Below are 24,558 nucleotides of genomic sequence, written 5' to 3'. Positions count from 1 at the left end.
ATTCCTCACAAGCTCTGTGAAACCAAGGAGTTGAGCTGAAGATCCAGCCCCAGCACAGCAGGCTCCCACAATGGCATTTCCTTTTGCAGAGCTACTTTCAGATCAATCCTGCTCTTCAGCTCAACTCCTGCCAGGGAGACAAACCACCATTTACGCTGAAAAGATCTAGTTGCACACCTGAGTGTGCATATTTGATAATGTCCTTTGTGACAATTTGCTTCCCTGCTCCTGAACTTTGTATAGGTAACTACACTGATTCATCTCTTTCTTCTTTTCCATGTGCACTCTATTTTTATTTGGCTTATATTTCTTTTTTAGTGTTTTTTTTCAGGGGTGTTTAGTCAGTAAATACTCAATTAGCAGCACCTGCTGCTAATATGCTCATAATGATTCAGATCCAGGTGTTCCTGTCCAGGACCCAAACACAGCTGATAGGTATCAACTTCAGTTGTTGTTGGGGTTTCCTTGTAAAGTGATAAAAAAGTATCTAAATAAGGTTAGGTTTTACAACGTGGTGAGTTCCTTTTTCAATAGTAGTGAGGGAAAGAAGGAAATCTTTCTTCCCTCAGCACTTTTTCTTACAAACCCTATACCAAATCACATTTATAAACTGCTATCCTGTAGTGGGTTTTTTCCAACCTGGTTAAATCGCAACCATCATTGCTGATGGGCAGAACGCTTCAGCTGGAAGACCTAGATGAGAAAGTCTCACTGGGGTTGGTAACCACAACTTGTAACCCTTAACAAAACTACCTAATTTCTGGTCTAGTTAGAGACACAGATCTGCAGAAACACATCGCTCTCTGCACATTGATGCTCAACAGTTTCCCTCCTCACTTCAGCAGCCCCGTTAGACCAACACCGAGCACTTCTGAGAATTCCCAGTTTAGCCCACTGTCCCCTGGATATGATAAGTATGTGAGACGTGAAATATTAATAGTAGTGAGGGTTTTTTATAGATTTTGCACGTTTTAGTGAATAAACCTCTTGATAAAACTCTGTGCTGAAGTATGAAACATATACACGGTACATCACCAAGGGTGACTGCTGAGAATGAGTTAAGATGTGTTAGTGATGTTGAGGTTTTGCCTTTGTAACGGGTGGAGATTATCTGAAGGCTTTTCTGTTCCTGAGCTGTGCTTCCTGTTGGCATCTGTGTGAATATGATGTGTGGCCACTCTTTAAAACATTACTTAATACTGTTTTCTGAAGACATATTTGTCTTCTGGTGGTTTGTCTTTTAACATCTATCAGCAGCCTGTGCTGCACAGCCTGTCTCCTGTTCTATGAAGGATGGATTCTCACCCGAGAAGATGATTTACAAGAGGTTGATTTGTTTTTGAAGAGGGGAAAGGCAGCTTATTCAGAAATGTCTATTTCTTTCTTATTCACCTTTGCTGAAATCTGGCAGCTCTTCAAAGCTATTGCTCTGAATCTCAATTTCATTCATCAAATCTCAGCTCTTTCCATCACAGAGGCAGGAAAATTGGAATTTATCAGGAAATACAATGCAGGCCCAGGATTTTCTACATTTCCAGTATGTCTCCACTGCTCGTGAATGATAACAGTTGCTCCCAAGTTTGTTAGATGTTAGATCTGCAAATGAAGGCTGCAGCAACCAGCTCACGTGGCTGTGCAGCTTTGACAAATTCCTACAATTTGTCGTAGAATTACCAGGGAAAGAAGGAAAAGGGAGCCTAATATGATAACTCTTTCTTTTACTGTTTTCCCATTGATGCTACAAAGTTCCAGATTTCAAAATCCACTATTTGACATGTGGCTTTCATCATCAAGAGGTGAAAATGCCTTAACACGTTGGTACAGGGGATGCCAACTATTCTGGTCAGAAAATTCAGAGCAAAGCAGGATTTTTTAATTATATAAGTCTTGTTAGGAAGACCCCCAAAAAAATGGAAATGGCTGCGTCACAGATGGTCCACTTCAGGAGCTTAGAATTTCATCACTGCAGAGATGACGTCAAGCAAAATGGAGGATAAAATAAAGTTACGCATATTGCCTTAAGAAGTGCATATTTTAGCAGTGAAACTGGATAATGTTTTGCAATTAAAATAAAATAAAGGCAAGCGTGACGTTCTGTTTAAGCAGATTGTCTGTATGAAGGCTTTATTGTAGCTGCAGATTTAGGGCATATGAAAAGGTTTTCTGTGCTCAGTTGCAGGATGAAAAACATTGCATCATCGGGCATTCTTGTTCTCTAACACTCCTTTGCCTTTGATAATGAATGCCTGCAGTTTTATTTTCTGGTGTCAAGTCATGTTTTCTCAGGTCATTATCATTCCAATTTTTAAATATCCTCTTAAAACGAGGCAGAACCACAGACAGCAATAGTGGAGCTTTGTGCCTGCCCTGTGGCATGTGCTGGGCACAGCAACCAGCTGCTGCACCTGCTTCACGCTGGGAGCGAGGCCGTTTGCAAGTTGCTTTCAATGCCATCCCTTGTTCCCAGTTCCCAGGGAAGCTCCCATGGGCACAGGTCTCTGCTCAAACACCACTTTTATTTGGTGCTCCAAACTTTACTGACTGGGAGGGGTCTTAGGAGAGCAGTGTCCTTTGGTCCTTCCCAGCGCTCCCTCTGTGGTGTCCCAGAAAGCACGTTCCAAACTGCAGGAGCTAATTATTAGAGGCACCCACTGAACTGCTTCAAGGTACTGTTTATCCTCAGAACATCTGCAGCCTCCAAGTCATGGTGCCATAGTCAAAGCCACCTCCTTGTATTTGGCCTCCACATTCCTCTCCAAGAGGAGCAAGGACCACTATCTCCATTTTACAGAAGGGAGAAAGGGGCAGAGAATGGAGGAAGGCTGTTTTTTGTGAGAGGCACCCAGGGGCCCAAAGATCTACAGAGGTCACAATGAGATTTTCAATGATGCATAAGCAGTTTAGACAAAGTTTTTGGGTTAAAATCCCAAAACTTCAAGTGAGATGTTCAGCACTCGGCTCATGGAGACATTTTGGAAGAGCCCAATACCAAATCTATTACCCAATAGTTTCCTGACAAATTCCCACAGTGCCTTGTCCACGGTTCTTATCACCACCCACAAATCCTAGCAGGAGTATCATAATCTTATTCAACAACAGAGAAAAGCTCTGATCTTGTAAGAGTCTGTCTGTGCTGAAGAGAGAGGGGTTTTCACAAGCCAGGAAAATAAAGATGCTGCTCAGAGTATCGACATAGAGATTAGTTCCCAAGCTGGATCAGTTGCTGTATCCGAGGTTCACAGTGAATTCCCTCACTTGCTGTGCCATCACCTCCCCCCTTTGCCTTTCTTCAGGCCCCACTGCAGGATGGGTGTTGTACAGCCAGTCTTAGCACTTTGGGAAAGCCTGGACCAACCTTTACCTTCCTTAATACCTTTAACTCCCTTCCCTCACCACACCTCGGCTTCCTGCTTTTTTCTGATACTTGCAGTGGCCTATCTGTCCTCAGGTTGTGTGCTTGTAAAAGTAAGCACATCCATCAGCCTGGTCAGGATTAGCCTGGAAAAGCAGTACCATAAAACATTCATGATGTGCAGCACTGTCCAATTACTAATTCCATTATTCCCATCAATTCTGCATTCCCTACCTGGACTTACACAGCCTTGGTGTTGTGTTACTGTAGGAGATTTGCCCTTCCTTACATTTTCTGTTTCCTGTACAGTATTCCTGTGCAGAGACTTGGCAAACATTCCCATCCACTCAAGGTGGGTGTACTAAACATTGCATACCTTCCTTTAGTCAGCCATGGAATAAACTCCTTTCAAATAAATCAAAATACTAAACAAACAAACAAACAAGCTGGGGAACCAAGGAATAACCCTCATTTATTTTGTACCTCTGTCTCCCTTGCTCTCCCAAGCCCCCTGCAGCCACTGGGTTTTGGAAAAAGAACCGCCCCAAAATTTCTCCTGCCTCTCTTTGCCAGAAAAGGCAGCCAACACATGAATCAGGAAAGAAGCAAGATCACCCCAAGCCCCAAATTAATACCTCAGATAATTTGAAACTGACTGAATGGATTCTGTAAGTTCTCGTTCGGATGCTCACAAGGCCCAGGAAGAACCCTGGGGACCTAAAACTCAAGTTTGTGAATAAATCCTTGAAAAATCAGGGCTACTCTCTCCATACCAGTGGAAAATTGAAATTCCAAGTTGCACAATCAAATGTGACATTCATTTCTGCAGCTGGTGGGAAAATAGTTTCCTTACAAAATAAATTTAATAAAAAGTAGACTGTTTTGTATCTCTTTTTTTTCCCCTAAGCAACTTCTAAAATGTCAGACATTAATTTTAAGGAACTTTGATAGATTAAAAAAATACACCACTGAAATAATATATAAATATTATTTTTTTCCTTTCTTCCTTTATTTCATTTACAATATTGGACACTTTCTGACAAAACAAGCTGAATTTTCTGGGGCTGAAACTGTGAAAAAGCTTTTCTACAAACTCTCCAAAGGAATATCTACATCTATGATAAAATATAGTTTTATTTCCCTTGAGCTGAAGTGATATCACTGCTATCCCAACTGAATGCCACTTGAAATGGTATTTTTCAATGTCCCTCAAGAGGGAAATGGGGGATCAGGGGGCAGAGTGTCTCTGGTTTCTTCCCAGTTTGCCAAAACTGCAAAAGTTTTCCTTCACGTGTGTGGAAGGCACTATTCCCACCCCCCTCAGGGTGTTAACCAGCAGCCCAGGTGCAGCAATACCACAGCGACCTGTCATATCACTGCCCAATCTCAAAGCCATGACAAAAAATGTATCTTATTCCCCACTTCCTTCCCTTCCCACAGCTCCATGTTCCTCCTGAGCCCGCTGCATTTTCAGAGGAGCAAAATCTTCTTCTTCCAAAGCCCAGGGCAAAATTCCATGGGAGCAAGCTAGACCCACAGCTCTGTTTGTATCTCTTGCTCTGAGGCTCCATCTCTACGAGTAAATCAAGTGTGCCTGGGAACATTCCTGGGCACGGAGGCCAGCTGGCAGGGAAAAGCCTGCTTCCCTGCTAGCTTCCACACCGGGATGGCTGCATGCAAACTGCCTCTTGGGGATGATCCCAGGAGTGTTAGAACAAACCACAGGGAGAAACCAGTTGGGAGAGAGCTTCCTGGCCTGGCCCAAAAGCACTCTGGAGGTCACAAGGCCCAGCCGTGTTCCCAGTTCACTAGTTGGGAACCAGTGCAGGTGCAGCCCAAGGCCATTCCCACCTCTGCCTGCCTGGAACCACAGGGAGGATGTGGGACCTGGATGAAGAGTGTCACCACTTCAGTCAGCTGGTGGGGATTTCATCCACTCACTGATGAACTTTTATCTGTACAGGAGCTGTTGATAAGAGATCCTTTAAAGGTGCCCAGAGGGCAAACCACCTGAAAGTGGAGCTGCAGTGATCCAGGGAGCAGCTCTGGGGCAGGCCTGCATGGAAACAGGGTGGGATCCCAGGGAGCCAGAGCTGGACTGAGGCAAAATGGCTCCTGAGGACTCCTGAGGGGCTCTGGCCATTCCCACAGGGGCACTGAAGGGTATTTGCCACAGACTGTGCCCAGGTTTGCCAGGATCTGTGGAGCTCTGCACTGGCACAATAACAGTATGTACCACAACATGGCATTGATCCACAAGCTGCCACCCAACTTGTGACTGCCATCCTCTTTATCAGGGTGTCACACTGTGGCCATAAAGCTGTTCTGGTTGCAGGGAGCAGGGAAAGGATCACCTTTTCCTCCCACATCCTCACTGAGTGCTAGTGCCTCCTCCCCTTCACATGCACAACCATTCCCTATCTCAGGTCTCTCCAAGTCAGGATGAAACTTCTCTGGACATTTAAGTTAAATCTGACTGTTTTCTCCAGCCCAGGTTGGGGAGCAACTAATTGTATGTTCTGCTGGCAGGCGAAAAGGGAGAAGCAATTCTGGGGAGGAGGAGAGGAGCAGGGATGAGCGGTGGGCTCGTCAAAAAGTGCTGCTGCCAGGTGAGGATATGTGACCAACACCTCTTTGGGCAGGTTTTTATCTCAGGCTTTTTTAAGAAAACAGCTCTCAGTGATGGGAATAAAGATGTTTTTATCCAGTTCACTAGATGAACACGTGGTCCCAAACTCCTCCCCAAAGGCAATCTGTCCTAGAGACAACTATTCAGTCCAACCTCATTTGAGTTTTATTCCTTCACTGTGGAGTCATAAAGTGGGCAGGAGGTACCAGTGATCACTTAACCGTGCCTGGGGTTTCTGCACTACCACAGTGAAGCCACTTCTCCCGCTCATGCTGCAGCTCAATAACCCCTTGTTTGGGATCAGGCTTGGCATTTTCCATGGCAAATCCATCCCAGAGATAAAGGACCCTTCCCTCCTCACACCGTCTGCCCTCTGTCGAGAACAGGAACTTTGTGAAGCAATCCTGGCTGCCGAGGACAGAGTCCCAAACAACTCAGCGGAGCAAACCACATGCTGCCACCATCCCTCCAGCAGATTCCTCCTTCCCAGCCCCAGCCCTGCTCCATCTCTTCTGCCAAAAGCAGTGCAACAAACAGGTTCAAAGAGCTGGTTTGTCTGAAAAGTAATCCCTTCTTTGAGCACGTGCACAGCACTTCGCTCAGCGGGCTCCTGATCTCAGTTGGAACTTCTATATTACAAATACATTCTTCCCCTTTACATTTAAATGAAATGTGAATTCATTTAATAAGTAAATCTCGGTTCAAATCTTTAACTTGTAAGCCAGGATTTAAAAATCTATAGGAGCCACATTCCCTCCCCTGCCATAGCTAAAGGTACAGTAGCTAATGTTGCAGCTAAAGTTATTTTGTTCAAAATCAAATGAGGTTCACATTAAGCCTACAAAAGGAAATCATGATTGATGATCTGCCCTACCCAGCTACAATGCTTTTAGTAACAAAAATATTTTGTAAGTTCATTTATTATTGAGATCAAGCAATGAGTTTGGAGCTACATAAAATGGTTCCAATTAGATTCAAGTAATTGCCATTTTGAGTGAACTTAAGCTTTTCTGGATTAAAAAAATAGGGCAATAAAAGCTGAAGTAAGCTCACATCTGAGATTCAAAGCCTTCAAAGCTTTTTTTTTTGTCTTTTTTCCTCCTCTTTTTTTTTTTTTTTAGTGTGAGAGAGACACACATACACATGAGGACAGGGGGAGGAGGAACAAGGATGTATGAAAAAAAGAGGAGTGATTTTCCCAAGCTGATTTCTCTTCCTAGGTGACCCCATCTCCCTGGGAATGCTGCCCATGTGATCTGCACCAACTGGATCAGCAACAGCACGAGAACGAAGAGCTTCTGCAGCACCCTTAAAATAAGTGGCAAAGGGAGAAAAGCCAGCAAAGCACAAATTTCAGAATCTCGCTGAAGAGATCCTCAGGAAGAACAGGAGTGATCAAGGAGTTATTAGTGAGAGAAAGAAGATTGATTGCTTCTGATTTTAAGACATTAGTTTCTTCTTTTTATTGTCCAGATGTCATCATTATATATTTAATTTCCTGTGCTCACCCAAAGGTCTACAAAGGTTCTCTACTGCCTCTACAAAAGGTTTAATCTCTAGAGTGCATTTTGCTCATAATTACAATCAGATCATAAATACAGATTCACATCTTTTTGTAGCTTCTTTGGGTCTGAATATGTGCCAATGTAACACAGGACACTTTTTGCTTTAGCTCAGCTTTGGTTTGCAACTTTTTAGTTGCAAACTGTTTGAAGTCTTGGAGAGGAATAATACCAAGTCTAAATCTAGTGAACTTGTAAAGCTCAGCTGAAACTGTGTCTGCTCCATGTAGCTTAAGACTAAGCCCTTCCTAAAACCAGTTGTTACAATATCTTGTTATTTCTGGGACTAGTCCCTGACTGAACATGACAAAACACCAAGTATCTTTTCCTTAAAGACAGTCTCCCGTGATTCCCAGGTGGGCTCTAGCTTTAGATTTTCTTCTAACCCTGTAAATATTTTTCCTTAACAACGATTCAAGAACCAAAACTGTACCAGGCAGGAAATGTCATTATTTGGCAGGCAAGTGCAGCCACCCAAAGCACTGCTCTGGACACTTCCAGCCACAGCTCCATCTTCCTCAGTCAGCTGCTCCCCAAGGCTGTGGGAATGAACTTGGGAGTGGCATCACATGAGTGCCAGTCCTGTGCCAGAACACGGTGCTACACGTCGGTCTGGTCCATGGAGCCTTTGGGGAGCACGCAGAGGAGTAGCTGCAAGGCCTGGGCCCTGATCAGATGATTCCTGACCTGGCACTGGGAACCAAAAGCCAAGCTCACAGCTCCCCTTGTTTGATTTTCCCTCTGCCACAGGAGACCATGGCTCCATTTCCTCGCTGTTCCGCTCCTTGCAAACATGAGCTGCAGTTCCACAAGACCAGGGCTGCTGAAACCCCTCCAAATTAAAAATAACTGACTCCTTCCCACCCCTCAAGGACTGAGCTGGTGCCTTCCAGGCATTCCCTAGAATCCTAAGCCTACAGGCAGCACCAAGGGGTCTGGTGTACGGGGCCACTCTCTAAACACCATCTTTCGCTACAGAAACTCATCCAGTGAATGGTTCCCCAAACTTAGGAATGACAAATTCACACTGCTCTGCAGTAAACTCTGGATTACCTACAATAAAATGCAGATTTCCTCTGACACAGGCTCATAGGACCAACCCACAGATTTCAAACATGTCTGATGACCTCTCTTCTTTTTTTGAGATTAAAAAACCAAACCAAAACCAAAACAAAAAACCAAAGTAAAGGCAAACCACACTTTTTCTTCTCAAAAGAAGTCAGCACCCTAAACAGTGCATGGAGAATGGAAAACTCACTGCCCTGGTTAGTGGGAATTGAGGCACAGGGAGGTTTAAGCCATGCTTTTCCATGGATTAATGTCCTTTGGTTGTCCCTCTTATCCAGGTGAAAAGGAAGCTCTAAATGCAGTTGGCTGGCTGCTCCACCAAAGTTAAAGCCAATTTACTGTGCTGGGGAGTCTCAAATGTTTTTTTTTCCTCATAAATTACCTTCATTAGCTATGTAAATAGAACCCTAATGAGATACTAATTGGCTGTGAAGATTTCGATCTCAAATAACAAAAACAGTTGTGCAGTAACACACGCATTTGTGTTTGCAGTGCGAGAGCACCACGGGCGTGGACCTGCAAACAACACCCCGCTCCTGCCCTGGCTCCCGCTGTGCCCTGCACACACAGGCTTGGATACGTCCTGGAGGTGAGCAGGGTTCGATCGATACCTGCAGCCTTCTCCTCAAGGTCGTGTGGCTGCTCCTAAAGGATTTGTGAGGCTACACCCTCGGATGAGCTCATTTCCCCTGCCTCTCAGGCTTCAGGAAGCTTTCCTTGCAGTCAATTTTATTAGGAGAACTGAAGGAGAGCTAAGCACAGGGAGTTCATGCCTAAAGGAGGATTTCACAGAATAATTTGGGTTGGAAGGGACCCTTAAGGGCCATCTGGTACAATCCCCCCACGATGAGAAGGGACATTTTCAACTGGATCAGGTTGCTCAGAGCCCTGTCTAACATGATCTTGTATGTGTGCAGGGATGGGGCACCCACCACCTCTCTGGGTAACCTATGCCAATGTTTCACACCCCATAAAAAGGATTTCTTCCTTATTTCTAATCTAAATCTACCCTCTTTCAGTTTAAAACCGTTACCCCTTTCCTCATCATAATGGGCCCTGTTAAAAAGTCTGTCCCCATCTTTCTTTAAGTGTTGAAAGGCTGCAATAGGCTGAACAACCCCAACTCTTTCAGCCTGGAGAGAAGCCCCAAACCCTCTGATCACCTTTGTAGCCCTAAATTTTTCACTGGTACCAACACAAGCAGAATTAGCCCATGGATAGATGCCCAAGAGCAGCTGACATGGATGTCTATCTCACTAAAATGAAGTATCAATAACCCAGCTCACACTCGATGAAAGAGCCAGTCTGAATTATTTACTGTATGTCATACTTCAGGTTTTAATTTCAATATATGGTGAGATGTGCAATAAATTATTCAGAAGTGTGACAAATTAAAATGCAGTTTCAAGTCCCCCTGCATTTTCTCCTCTTAGGTGAGCAGCCCAGTTTGCAATGACGGTTTGCAATCTATTTTCGCAAAGGGTTTTTCAACTAGAGAGGCACAGAGGCACACAAATTTTCCATTGCAGCAAATCTTATCCAGCTTGAATCATTTAACAGCCCATCCTCCTTGAGATGTACTAATGAAATACAGCTTGGGCAAGGGGGTCAAATGTACCTGCAGCAGGTTAGCTCGGGAGTCTGGGGTTTGTTTGCTCCAGCTTCTCCCAGGGGATTTGTAAGGGTAGGAGAGCTCTTGTCCTCCCACTTATACTATTGTTTTGTGTGTCAAACAGCTCCTCAGGAAGACATATTTTATTTTGCTTTCTAACTTTTTTTTCCTCTCTTTATTCATGGCCAGGCTTTTTGCATTGGGATGTCAGGGAATAATGTTTCTTCTACTCTGAACAGTCATGGGTTCAATAAAGCGGTTGTTGTTTTGTCTCACAACTCATTTTTTGACCAGCCCTGCGAAGTTCTTCGTGCCCACTTGTCAAGATATTTTTCATCCTCTTTTTGGCAAACAGAGTAAGGAAACAGATGTCAATATTCCTCCTTGGGACCTCCTTGGAGACAGCTCTTTAGACATAAACTCAGGTGACAGTGATTCAAGTTTTGTTCCCGAATGGGTAACACCTCCTCAAAATTACAACCTTCTGAGCAACAGAGCATGCAACATTCAGTCTTGTAAGAGTGATAAGTTTAAGATCCAATATTTCCTGACTCATCAGAGCTCACAATGGAAATCTTTGTACTGTCTGAGGGAAGACATTCCAAGTTTCTGTCCATGAAAGAGCCTAAGTTCTTTAAAAATCATGACATGTTTATGCAGAGTAGAACAATTTTAGGTCAATTTAGGACATTCCGTCCCTCTGAAATCTGCACTGCTGAACTTGTGTCCAGATGATAGGAAATCTATATGTTGTAACAAGAATGTTTTCCAAAACCCAACTACATTTAAAACAAAATCTTTGAAGCCTTTGACACACACCCAGTGCTTTGTACAATGGTCTGCAAACAAAACCTTGTTTGTGGTTTTGTTTATAACTCGTGGCTTGTCTGTTCCAAAATCCTGGGACTACCCCAGAGGTTTGGTGATGCAAACTGCTCCCTGTTGAAAGGCTCTCTGTGGAAACCAAGTTCCGTCAGACACAGTGGGTCAAGGAACCTCAACAAAGTTTAATCTGAAATATCCTGCATCTGATTCACTTTTGCCCCATCAAAGGCAAAGCAAGGATTTGGAAAGAGCCCTGGCTGTGATGCTGGAATACCTCGAAGCAGCAGATGATGTGTGTGACCCTGAAATGGGCACCCTCTGCCCTCTGCCCCAGCAGGGAAGCGGTGGAAGCTCCCTGTAGGTCCAAGGAACACTGGGATCAGCAGGGAGATCCCATCACCCAGCCCAGGGTGCAGCCACAAAAACACCAGTGGCAACACCAGTGAAAGGCTGTCCCACTGCTGTGCAGGGATGGAACCAGGAGCTAAAAGGGCAGTGGGGGGATCAGGAGTACAGGAACTTCTCCCTCAGAGGCAGAAAGGCTCCAAAGCCCAGCTCAGTGAAATTGCTGCAGAAGGCAAACTGAGCAGCTGCCACATCCAAGAGCTGCTGCTTTACCTGAAGTTAAAAAAAGGAAAGGAAAAATAGTTTCCTTAGATTTCTGGAGAATCAGAAACCCTGAATTTCTGCCAGCCTTAAGAGAACCCTCTACATAAACCTTTACATATAGATATGTGTCTGTATGGATGCCTTATCTGTGAGAGCTCTCCAGCTGAAAAAGCTTGGCTGAAAGGTGCCCTGTCCATTTTAACACTGGTCCCCCAGGTGAGATGACCAGAAATCAGTTTGTTTCTTCCTTAGCAACAGTAAGGCTGCAGCAAAGGGAATCCTGAGGTGGCTGGAATTCTATGTCAGGGAAACATCCCAGTTAGGTACTGAGCCCACAACAGGTTGCATCCAGAACCGTGGGCAAATCATTCCTTGCACTGTGCCTCAGTTTCTACTCCTGAAATACTAAGTTAAAGAGCTACCAGGCATTGCAGAACCCAATGTATATATCTGAGGATGTGCTGATGTGCCATATTGCCTGAGCACTTGGTCAGAAAAAGTAACACACATTATTGATATTACAATAATGCTCACAAATTACAGACAATCTGCAATGACACTAACTTAAAAACTGGTGTGGTTCACAACAGGAACTCTATTACAATCAGTATCAGCTTAAATATTTGAGGTTTGGGGAATTTGGAATTAAAAATTAAAAGCTCAAACGTTACTTTTCACAAAAAAATAGTTGCAATGGCAGATTTTGCCAGAGTCAAGCCTGTGGTGCCGTGACATGGTTTGTCAGGCTTATCTCCCTGCTGCTGCTGGTGTTGCTTTGGAGCACAGTTCAGAACTGGAATCTGGTTCCTTGCTGTCCAGCAGTCATTCATTAGGGTACATACCTTTTTTTCCAGCCAAAGCTGGGATTGCAGCATGAACCAGTTGTGTTGGCTGTTATGTGCAAGAAACAGAGAAGCAGCATCAGCCTGAAGTTACTGCTCGGAGCTTAATTAATACCAGGGTTTTTCACCCTCGTATTAATACTTTCCTCTTGAATTGAATGGGACTTGACCTTGTCACAACAAGATCAGGGCAAGTCTGGGAAAACAATGTTATGACATCAAAGCCAAAACAAAGGAATGTCATCGCGTGTGTCAGAGGGGGATGTGATGGGCTCCTCTTACAGTAGCAAAATAATGTCACTGTGAATCCCAAACACCTTCTCAGCTACTAAGTCTCTCCATGAAAAGGAAGAGCAATGGGAGAACCTGGCAGGTGGCAATTTCTTTAGATACCAGGAGATGTGGGTGCTGGAATAAAGAGGCTCTACTGACTTTAATGGGGCTGGACAGATTCACATCTGTAGGAGATCTGGTCCACTGCAGCCAAACTGTGGAAAGGATGTATAAATTAACAAACCTCCTCACGGAAGGGCAAATAAATTCATCGCCAGCGTGCTCGGGCACTGCTCCCCGGCCCTCAGCGTGGAAATAAGGCCACATCACTTTCATTTGTGGGTAGGAGCTCTCAGTGCCTCGTGCCCCTCTGCAGCGTGAAAACCCCCACTTAGGGCTGGTTACTTTTCCGCCTGATGCTCGGCTGGGAGAGCCACACTGTGAAATCCCTGTTCCCGGCAGCTCCCGCCTCGCAGGGGGGGAGTTCCCCTGTGCCCCCTCCCCTCCAAGACTCAACAGTGCAGCCTTAGAAAGGGGATTTTCCAGCACAAACAGAGTGAAGCCAAACTCTTCTCCTGGCCTCTCCGTGCCCCAGCCCATATTTGCCCCACATATAATTACCTGTGGATTTCACCCAGAAGACAGAGGATTTCACTCATAGCCCCAAATAGGCAGCTCTGACGTAATGGCAGCCTGAGGAATATAGGTCAGGGAGGTGGCCTGGCCACTGGAAATGAAGCTCTGGAGCAGAATGAGCAACCTTGTTAGAGGGGAAGATAGTAATCAGCAGTGGTCCTTGGATCTAAACATTTCACCTCCAGCACTCTTGGAGCTACAGCCCTCATCTGTTTCACTTTCCTATTTTAAGTTCCTGACTCACATCCTAAATATTGACTTCTATTTTTCTATTAGCACTGGATTTTCAGCCTCCATATTGACTTTGACTGTACCTATGGTTGATACTAAGCCTCTCAGGTCAACAAACTTTTATAGCTGTTAGCTGCTCAAACCACATTGGGCAGGAACTGGCACTATAGAGCAGTAGCTAGAAGCAATATTATTGGGAATTATAAATTATTCCTCTGCCTGAACTTTTCCTCTTATTCACATAGCTACATTCATTTTTAAACATGTGGCAAATGAATCGCCCAGCCAGGACAATTGGCACTCTGTGATTTCGGGAGCACCCGCCGCCAGTGGCAGGGATGGATTCTCCCCTGGGAACAGTGGAGTAATGCCGAAGTCATGGCAGGGGTACAGCAGCATAGTCTGGGCCAGTAATACCTCTGAGGACAGACACCAGAGGATCAGAAGCCCCAAATCCATCTTAGCTGCACACACAGACTCCTGATCACCTCCTTTGGCAATGTTTTAGCACCACATGTAACTGAGCTGTTGCAACCAAACATCAGAGGGACTCGGCCATCCATCATTTGCAAAACACTTAATGTATGTAAGAAACAATAACAACATTAAAAGAACATTATGGCAGCGACAAAGCCAAACCTAAAAAGTGAGGAAACGCAGCAATTAAGACTAACTTATGCCTCACAGTATAGTATTTTTCTGCAGACCACATACTATTTTTTGGAATTGGACCCATGGAATAGAAGCAGGGACAGGGAAGGTCCAGTCAGCACGAGCTATGTCAAGTATTTTGCTGACACAGGACGAGTGCAGCATTTAGGTGTGAGAGGAACTGTACAAAGCTGCATCCCTTAAGAGATGCCCCTCTGGGCCCTGTTGCTCCCGGGGACTCGCCCAGCACGTGTCCCTGCACAAAGAACCCACAGAAAAGGCTGGTTTCCTGCCGTCCCCCCTCTGCCACTCAACCTCACACGCAGCCAAAATGTCACCCAGATTTATCTGAAATTCTAAGTCCGTGCCATGTTCAGTTTAATGCTTTCTAAAAAGTTGTTATCACTGAGGAAATGATTCCTGGGATGATAAGCTATGAATGACTTATTCATGCAGTATTTTCAGTCCTTCATCAGTCTACTAGATCTTGTGCTTATGTTCCAGTCCTTCACATACTGATTAATTTTTCATGTGCTACCAGGCCTTTTTCAAGAAAAGACTGCCAAACTAATGCAATCTGGCCATTTAGTAAGCTGTTCCTTTCCTTTTTTTGTTTTTCTTACCCCATGCCTGGAGTACAAGCCTGTGGAAGGAAGGAAGGGTCTGTCAGAGAACTTGTATGATATTTGTGATTTATTATTAATTGCTGGCACAGCAGTCCCTGCAGGTCACAGGCCCCTGTGCCTGTGCTAGGCAACGCCTGGATGCTGTCCTGGCCAATGTGTTGACTAGGAAGAGGGCTTTTCCCAGCCCTTTTAAGTAGGCAGAGGTAGTTTTCCCCTCCTATGTAATGGGAAGGGCAATAAAATGCTGGCTGATCAAGTGCAAGGGGGGAGCCAGGCTGCAACAGAAACTGGGCAAGTGTCTGGAGCTGATCCCTCCACAGCAAACCCAGGGAACATGCTTTTCCCTCGCCTAAAGTCTGCAGAACTGCAGTTTGCAAGGATTTACCACTTAATGGCAAAATTCTGGCCCACAATTACCCTGTGTCTCTCTGCCAAAGCACATAGATGAGTTGTAATCAGAGAGCGGTTTTTTCCCCATCCTCCCTCCAACTTTGCCATGAGGTGGAAGAAGCTGTGATGGGTTGCTGTGCCAGGAATGACACGTGCCTCATCCCAAAAAGCTGCAGCTCAAATCCTGTTGCAGAGAAAGCACCAGGCTTGCAGCACGCAGCCCGTGGCCCCGTCAAAATCCTCGGGCATTTTCCACCCACACCCTATGGCAGGATCCAGGACAAGAAGTAGAGGCCATGGAAAGCAAGCAGAATATTAAATAAGTTGGTGTTTTTCAGAGAAAGGCTTTTCCTCACCATCTCCTTGATACCCAGGTGCTTTGAGGTTCTTAGACTGATGTCAACTAGATGTAATGAGAAAGTAACATTTACTCTATTCTCAATAATTCAGTTTCATTTGCAATCCAAAAAATGGTGTCTTGAGTGGGATCATCACTTATTTTACCTCTTGTGGAAGGTCCAAACTCTTCTCCCAGTGTTGCTGTGAGAATATGCCAGAGTCAGAGGCAACACAGACCCTGTGAGCACAAATGTCCCCAGGGAAGGGTCCAGCACCAGTGCTCAGAGTGAGAACCTGACTCTGACTCCCTGTACAACTGCAGTCAAGGCTCTGGGTATTTGATACTTTGATTTCTCATCTGTACAACAAGGAAAAGATAACCCTGCCTTCAGCAGAGCACTCTGGCTGCACTGGGTTTTGGAAGGGACTCTGATGCTCAACATGCAGAATGACCCTCAGACACCTAAACCTGATCCTTCTGATGGAAACATTTATAGCCCTGTGGTTCCTAATTCCAGCTATATGTTACCACATCAGCAAGATGGAGCAAGGTAAGCCTGTTGTCTCCCCCAGCTCTCCCCCAGCTGATCAGCTGGCATTTTGGCTGTGCTAACCAGCACACCTGCTGCCCTGCTGCCCCCCTGTCCTGCAAGCAATGCAATTATCAGGCATTTGCAAAAAAAGACACACACACACACACACACACACACACACAAAAAGCAGTGCTTGGTGAACTACCTGCTGCCATCAGGGCCCCAAGGGGCCCAGCCCAGCTCTGCTGTGTGCTCTGAACAGCTTGTCCTTACCCCATCACTCCACACATGGGACACTATCCCCTCATTGCCCTCACCCAGGGCCTGACCTCAATTATTAACTGCGTTTAGCAAGGACATTATTAAACCTGACTCTCTGCTCCCAGATGAGCTATCAAGTGTCTCTCTTTAACCCAGCAGGAACCTTTTTCTCACCCCATGCCCTTCTTATTACCCTTTAATGTGCCCTGAAGCCTCTGGAGCAACACCATCCATCCCAGATAATATCATTTCTAGAAGGAGAGGGGGGAAAAAAAAAGGAAAAGTCCATTCCTGAAGATTTTTTCCTAACTGGCTCCAAAACATCTTTCCATTTCCTTTCTATTTTAATCATCCATCTCTAATAACAAATTCTAAAAACCAACAGGTCTATCCAGTCACAGAAAACTGCTCAGCTGTGGATTAAAGCACGTTACAGTTTTTAGCAGGACACTGGTTCTTTATACCTGTGAAAACTGATCGCAGCTGTCTATTATGATTAAAAAGCAAGAAGATATTAATAACTAACTACTAATTAGCTCGCATTTTAGTCACGGCTTTCATGCCAAACAAAACCAGGAGTGCCACTGAAACATAATATAAAATGTCAGCAAATGTCTCCACTTTTGTGCTTGGCAAATGCAATGTGCTGATGACACCAGGGCACGGAAGGGCATTGGGCAACACTCCATGTTCCTCTTGGGCTCTGGCACAGGAATGCTCCAGGCTGTGGCTGGGGCATAACCCTGGTGTAAGGCAGAGCAGTCCTAAGGCAGCTTTGCTTCTGGAGCCCAGTGGAGGCTGTTCCTGCAGCTGAACCGAGACCTCAGCAGCCTCCAACCTGGTTTTCTACTGCCTTGCTCCTCTGGTAGACAGTGGGATGTGTCAGGGTTCATCTCACCTCTGTGCCACCCTCAAAGCCCACAGGCGTGTGGTTAACTGGGCTAACTGGGAACCTCAGCTGGTCACAGCTATCAGCAGATCCCAGCATCTCCCAGACGCTGCAGCCTTTGTGCAATGTCTCCAGCAGAGCCTGCCAGGCAGCAGTGCAGCTCTCCCACCTCCCCAGTTCCCAGTGCCACACACCACACACTGTGCCAGCAGCTGCAGTGCCCCATGGCCTCACCTGACACACCTCATGCCAGTGCTGCCTGCCTTGCTCCATCCACCCAGCCAGGCAGCCTCACACCACCTCGTGCGAGAAAACCCCTCTGGGGCTGCACTTCTGAGCACAACCACCCCACTTTTCATCTCCAGTGCTGTCCTCTGCTCCATGTCCATACAGTGCCTGGCATCCCGAGGCCCTCATCTCCTCCAGAGCCCCTAGGGGCTGCTAGATTGCAAAAAATACACACCAAAGAACAGCTGGAGAGCACGCAAGCATTCCTCAAACCTATCCTTTGGCTTATGGCAAGCAGCTGAAAAACGCAGCAGCCTTCAAATAAAACTCTATGACTGAGTATTGCAAGCACCACGAAGGTTTCATGGATGAGAATGGTCCCTCCCCTCAAAATATTTGTTTTCAATACCCACAAAGTAGTATAATGTCATTTAGCGAGGAAAATTCTGGCAGTGGATGCACAGCCTGGCAGAGCTACAAGTCCTGTAGGTGTTATGATACACACACAACATGTTTTACAAATAGAAAGTGGTTTCCAGAGTTCTTTAATATATTCTAATTTCTCCCACCTCTGCCCAAAAAAGCTGCAGTTATGAAAATACTGTTGCATACTGAAATATTGAAGTCGGAATCTGAAGAGAGTTGTTTTTTTTTTAAAAAAGCTCTCTTTTCAGCTATTCCTTCTTCTCTCTTCTTTTTTTTTTTTTTTTAAAGTCAGGTATGTTTTTAGCAACTTAAACAGGTTGGGTTACCCACAAGAAGTAGTAATTTTTCCACCTAGCAGATTGAGGTATTCATACTCTCTTCAAACATTTCTAAATTTATTCTCCAGTATTATTCAAATAGAAATATTTGCATGTACACCCTGAATCGGATAAAACCCTTTTAGTACCAGCCCGTGGGTAGAAACCACACAAATGAAGAAGATTAACAAAATGCACCTTCTTTGAATCCAAAGAGCCTTTGGAAGAAACCCTTCAAAAAAAATCCATCTTGTCTCAATTGGTTATTAATGTTATTTCTACATTTTGCAGGTTTGCTCCAGAGCAAACCCAGTACCTGTACAACATGCAGTGAGATAAACCCCTCACCTGAAGGACTTGCTGGCCAGCAGCCACATGGGTGAGCAGTTATTAGCCTAATTTACAGGTGGGACACCAAAGGAAGGAGAGAGCAAGTGAACTTCTCAAGGCCACCTGAGACACCTGTGGCAGTTTTCTTGCACACAGGTCAGCACAGCTCTGGGTTAGTGCTTCAGTCAGCACTCACTGCACAGGGCACGTCCACGTGGGAGATACGTCAGGAGTATGGTCTGGGAACATGGATGAATGGGCAGATGTCTAGTGGTGACAAAAAAGTGTCCTCGTGGTTTCATTGGTATTTTCTTAATCCCAATGACGATGTTTCTAGTTTGTCTCAGATGATAATCTCTGGGAAATGCACTGCTCTCAATTCACTCACTTGGGATGGGGGATTAGCAACCAGGCAGTGAGTTCCACTATAGGGAGAAGAGTGAGGTGGAGGAAAGCTGCAGCCTGCGATGGGGTTTGGCAGGCTGTGCTACCCGAGGAACGGGAGAACTTCAGGGAGCAGGACCTGGAAACTACTGGGGTTTCTCAGGTTTCGTGACCTGTTTATTCCCACACCCTGCTGTGTTCAGTCCACTACATCTGTTCTACAAAGAAGAGCAGGCTTTCCAATTGCAAGCACGGAACACCTCCCAGACATCTTTTAATTGCTACACATGAGGCAACCATGAGGCTCCATGTAGGTTGTGATGAGGGAGCAGCTCTTACGCTGCTGAAGAGGGGATGAGATGATGCTGAGAACAGGGCTAGAGCAGTGTGGTACCTGTGCACCAGCTGCAGATCACGACCACAAGGTCTGTCTGTAGCCTGAGGGCAAACACTGAGAGAATAAGTTGGTGCAAATTGCATGAATTACCTAAATAATGCTTGTCAGAAAATTACATCCCCGCTGTGCCACCCGTTAGTCTGCAAGTAGCTCCCGAGACAGCAGAGGAACTAACACTGAAGGAAAACATTACTCAGCAAAAGGTGGGGCTGAATGATTGTGCCTGTAGCATTTCTCACCTGTTTGCAAATAGACTCCCACCTTTACAACTCTATTTGTTGGGCCAGATCCTCTGAGGTGAACTCAACAGTGCTGATTTAGGCTGGCTCTGAATCCCTGATTTACAAGCACAGGTACTGTGGCCTGTAGTCCATCTCCAGTTGTTTGCTAAATTCCATAGCATGGCCTGCGGAATTTCCACCTCCTGCTGCTGCACAGGCGCCCCAAGGTCATGAATGGTGAGCCCAGCTTTGCAGAACCCATCAAGCCATTTGTGAAAGGCTTTTTAACCTGGCTCTTCCCCTTCAAAATCCGACCTGGGAGACACAACCCTGTCCATCAGTCCAGTCTCCAGTGGAGGTGAGTCCCAACCCAGCAGACCATGTGGTTGAGTCCTGAGGGACTTAAGCATGTGCTTAAGTTCTCTGCTGGATCAGTGCCTTTGCAACCAGTCCGACTGCTTTGTTAGCAGTGCTGAGCACCAGGGCTGAGCTCCAACAGGAAATAGCAGCTTCCCTTTGAAGTCCTGCCACTGATGTTCACGTAGGTGGGACTTCAAAGAAGAGCCACCGCTTCCCCTCCCAGTATCGGAGGCCCCAGTGTTGGAGAAGCAGTACTGCTGGTTTTAATTGCATTAAGGGATGCTTTAGGGCGGACGATTCAGCCCTTCTCAGAAAAAGGACAACTTGAAAAGGTTCCCACCTGCTGGTAAGAGACCCAAGGAAAGGTGAACTGACACCCCAAAATACCCTTTGAAACAAAGGTCTGTGGAAAGAAATCTCATTCCCTTCTGTTTTCCATAGTGCCACTGGAAACTACCTTGTGTACCTTGTGAGCATCTGGTTTACTCTGGAGCTGTACTCCGGGCCATCGTAAGGGCCCCTCGCCAACTGGCATGTGGATGAGGAATGGCCAACCTCAGCTCCCATTACAGAGATCACTGGAAAAACTGACTCCAACAACAGCCACACTGAGCCAACATGAAGAAACACCCCCACAGGCAACCTACATGGCTGATTCTGCTGCTGACTGACAGTGCAATCACACACAGGAGCTCCTGTAATTTCTCTGTATCTCTTTTCCTTCAGGGAAAACAAAACAGAGAAGTCCACATCCTAAACAGTGTCAATAATCTCAACTGATATCAAAACATGGCTCCACCTTTTCTCTTCCTAGTCTTGCAGATTGCCAGGATCCATCTCTTCTCAGTCACCCAGAAGCAAGACCCAGTCAGATGGGAGAGAAGACCCCAAGGACCCCTGAATGCACTAGAGAAGCAGCCAGCCTGTTCAGGGAACGACAGAAACACTGCAGGGTTTACAGGGATTTGTGAAGCTCTTCCATGTTCATATTGCTTGTTTTCCTCTTCCCTGAAATCTCTTCATGTACCCAGATTCCACACATTTCTACATTCAAAAGCCAGCTGCCCAAGCAGGCACGGATTTTGAAGGAAGGTGAGCAGTTCTGTAATTATTCCAGGACTGAGTCCTTTGTGACCTCACTACACAGAGTTCAGCTGAGCTCTGCTGTTCTTGTCACTGACTTCCCATAAGCTGGCCTGGCCATCCCAGCTGGCCACTCCATGGTTTGTACCTCCACACACAACACTGGCACACTGCCTGCAGAACAAACCCGAGTCAGCAGGAAAGCAGAGTGTGCCAGTGGGGATTAATAAGAGCAGGAATTCTAACCCCAGTAAAACCAGCTAAGCAAAGATGTGCCCCAAAAATGCAGAGAGCTCTTGCTGCCAGACCCTGAGGGGTTGAGAGCAGCAGCAGTGCAGTGTGACAAGACTGGACTTGACCACTCACATGATCCCAGCCCAAACCCTGATGTCTGATCTGGTGTGGAGAATGACCAAAAAGCTGAACTGAAACAATTTCTAGCTCAGGAATTAAAAATGAGTATGGAAAGTCCTTCATATGTCTCTCAGTGGCCATGGCTTTGCTCAACCAGCTCAACAGCAGAACAACTTGCACAGAAATGCTTGAAAAAAGTTCTCTTTTTATCAACAGAAAAGTGATTTTTTCCAAGACATTTCTCTTAGAGTTCTGAGCTTCTACCAAAAAAAGTGCCAATGTGCATTCTCAGGCAAAATTATGCAACTATTCCATATTCAGCAGTTTATGAGGCTGGGGGGTTTAATTGCTATTTTTTTCTGAATATTTAATCAACATTTTCCACCGAAGGAGAAAAAATATTCTGGTCAAGTGTTGGTTTCTTTGCAAGGTTGAGAAGGGCAAGGGGGAGGAGGGGTCACTGTATTTTTCCTTAAAGACACAAACATTCTCTTATAACTGAAGCCACCACTGCACTTGTGAGCCCGACAAATTTAGAGGACTCAAAATCAATCAATAAAAAAAGAGCTTGACCACAAAGGAAGTTCTGGTCAACCCTTCAGCTTTACATCACAGGCAACATTAATTTTATCACAGCCTTAAAAAATTAAAATAGAAAAATGCATCTTCTTGGAAAACAGCAGTTATTTTCTTCCCCTGCTCAGATATTTTTATAAGCCTGGTTCCACCAGCCTCACTCCTGTTGAGAATCATCTTACCCTGCAGGGCAGACCAGAGGTGAGATATTATGTCCCAAGCAGGACACTAAGATGCCTCCTCCCAACAAAAACTCCACTGTGCAGCTGAGCTGGACCAGCCTAAATCCCGGGTCCGAGTCTGGTTTGAAGCATTACCCATCCTGTCTGGATACTGGCCTCTATAAACAAACAGGCCAGAAGGTTTGGAGAAGAGGTGAAGCCTTTCTCATTAGCTGTGAGCGAGGAAGGAAGTTGTAGCTTACCAAAGACTGCGGGAATTCTCAAGTCCCTCCTTCCCTTAATAGCAGTGCTGGAGGCGGAGAGGAGCCGGGCAGAGCCTCGCAGGGACGGTCCAGCAAAATGGTTGAGACAACCTGGGAAATGAAACACTGCACATGAGTAAGGGTGGCAGAACTCGCCTGACAGATACCTTTCTTGCTGGCTAATCAGAACCACAATTTATAGCTCTTTCCATTAAATCTTAGCTAAAGGACACAGCGGCACAGAGATCGCCCCGAGTCGCTGGCAAACGTACGTCTGAACCCTTATTTGCTCAGAGAATTGGTTCTGATTGGTCGTTGTCACCCCTCAACGTGTTTTTTTCTGCTTTTTCAACATCAGCTTCAGCAAAACTTCCGCTGGGAAAAGGTTTCTCTGGTCCAGGAGGAATCTTCTGGTCAAAACACACATAAACAAACCTGGCCAGAGAAGCCAACAGTTTCAGCAGTCAGCAGATGCACTTCTGAAGGCCTGATACAGATCAGGGGGTTAAACTTGGACCTCCTAAATCCAAGAGGGACATCTTAACCCCCAGGCAAGAGGCCATTCTTGGATGTTGCTTTCCTGTGGGAGTCACTTCATACTGGTTGTAAGTCATAAAGTATTTGCTGGTAACAGTGAGCCCAGTTCTGCAGAACAGAGAACCAGAAGGAGCAGGAACGTGACGCTGGACCTCCCGAGCGCCAAGAGAGTGACTTGGCTGTCCAGTGGTTTATTGCAGTGACCAGGAAAAACAAACCCTTCACAGATCCTGTGCCTGGATGGAAATGGAATGGAAAAAACTTGCAATCTCCCAACATTTTGTGCAACAGGAGAACCATTTCCTACCCGCTGTTACAGGGGGCAGATCTGCAGAGTTTATCACCTCTTGTCGCCAGAGTCAGGATCTGGCCTGCTGCCTTCCCCCTCATTCAGAATGCACTTTCATCTCTAGTATAAACACCCAGAAATATCAAAAGCCCTGTTGACAGTGCTGCTCTCATTTTCTGCTTTAAGAAGTTGCCAAAATGTACAAAATCAAGCTCCCCAAGTCACAGTGGGCTGTTTTGTCAGTTTATCCAATCGGTAACGTAATACTATCACAACCTCTATCATTCTCGCTTTTTTCTTTTTTTCTTCCCCCCCCCCCCCCCCTCCTTTCTTTCTTACACAAGAATTTCCCCTGGAAGGGAACACAGTTCCACCAAAAATCAAATCACAGCATCAAATTTCAAACCTGCAAATATCAATCAAATATGGTCCTGATGGAATATCACTGTCCACGTGCTGCACAAGCATTGTCTGGGCCATGCGAGGTAGACTACGGATATTGTTGTACTAAAGGAGCTTCTCTGGGAATTTTCTCTGAGATTGCAGGAGTCAGAAAGAGGAATGTTTTGCTGTCCCTTCAAAGAGCTACCTCAAAGAGCACATTTGAGGACTGGCCCTGTATTTTTTCTTGTCTTCCTAGTTCCCTTCAAAACCAGTGGGAAAATCTGGGCCTCACAAAATATAGAATCGGGTTCTTTCTTATTTCATTAAGGAAAACAAGAGCAAAAGGAGCAGCACCATTTAGCAAACAGCAACTCCGTGGAAAACTTCTAGGAAAACAGGAGCAATGCCAAAAGTTTCTGTAGCTCTGGAGTTCCTAAGCAGGGAAACACATCCCCACAGCAAGGCATGCCTGACATTTGCAAATGGCCTTCGCTTGAAATCAAGGTGCAACACACACACATTACCTCGGCACATCATTCACTCTTAATCTATTAACGATATGACTCATTAACATATTAGTAGCAGTCGTGGTGTTAATAGGAGTAATACTAACACTACTGTCATCGTAGAGCTCGCAGGTTCCAACACGCCAGTTTTACAGGCATCCAACAGAAGGATTTGTGACCCAGCATCAGGAAGGTGGTGAGACAAGGTTTGATAACGCTACCGCAGTTACTTCATGGGATGTGTGCTATTATCTCTTGTTATCTCCCCGAGGAATCACGGAGATCTAACTGTGCAATCATAAGGATTGTTCAGCGGTAAGATCCCTGATGGTATCTTTGCTGGACATGGGATGAAACCCTAAAGAATGGTGGGGTTTTCATATTGTTTAAATGTTTCTGTAAGTACTCAATCAG

At 45.5% G+C, this 24,558-nt stretch overlaps 1 protein-coding gene across 4 annotated transcripts in view; it reads right to left on the bottom strand.

The window, feature by feature from the left end:
- The window catches only part of BMP2 (bone morphogenetic protein 2), a 109,314-nt gene extending 86,753 nt beyond the window's left edge, over nucleotides 1–22,561 (bottom strand). For all 4 annotated transcript variants that reach the window (XR_010428859.1, XR_010428860.1, XR_010428861.1 and 1 more), the window contains exon 1: nucleotides 22,429–22,561. The gene's annotated coding sequence lies outside the window, so the exon portion shown is untranslated. The remainder of the gene's footprint in view (nucleotides 1–22,428) is intronic.
- Nucleotides 22,562–24,558: the final 1,997 nt, after the last annotated feature.

This window comes from Pseudopipra pipra, chromosome 3, assembly GCF_036250125.1.
Source record: "Pseudopipra pipra isolate bDixPip1 chromosome 3, bDixPip1.hap1, whole genome shotgun sequence".
Lineage (NCBI taxonomy): Eukaryota > Metazoa > Chordata > Aves > Passeriformes > Pipridae > Pseudopipra > Pseudopipra pipra.
Note: the sequence above shows the minus strand (reverse complement) of the source record. Positions and strands in the feature narration are given on the sequence as shown.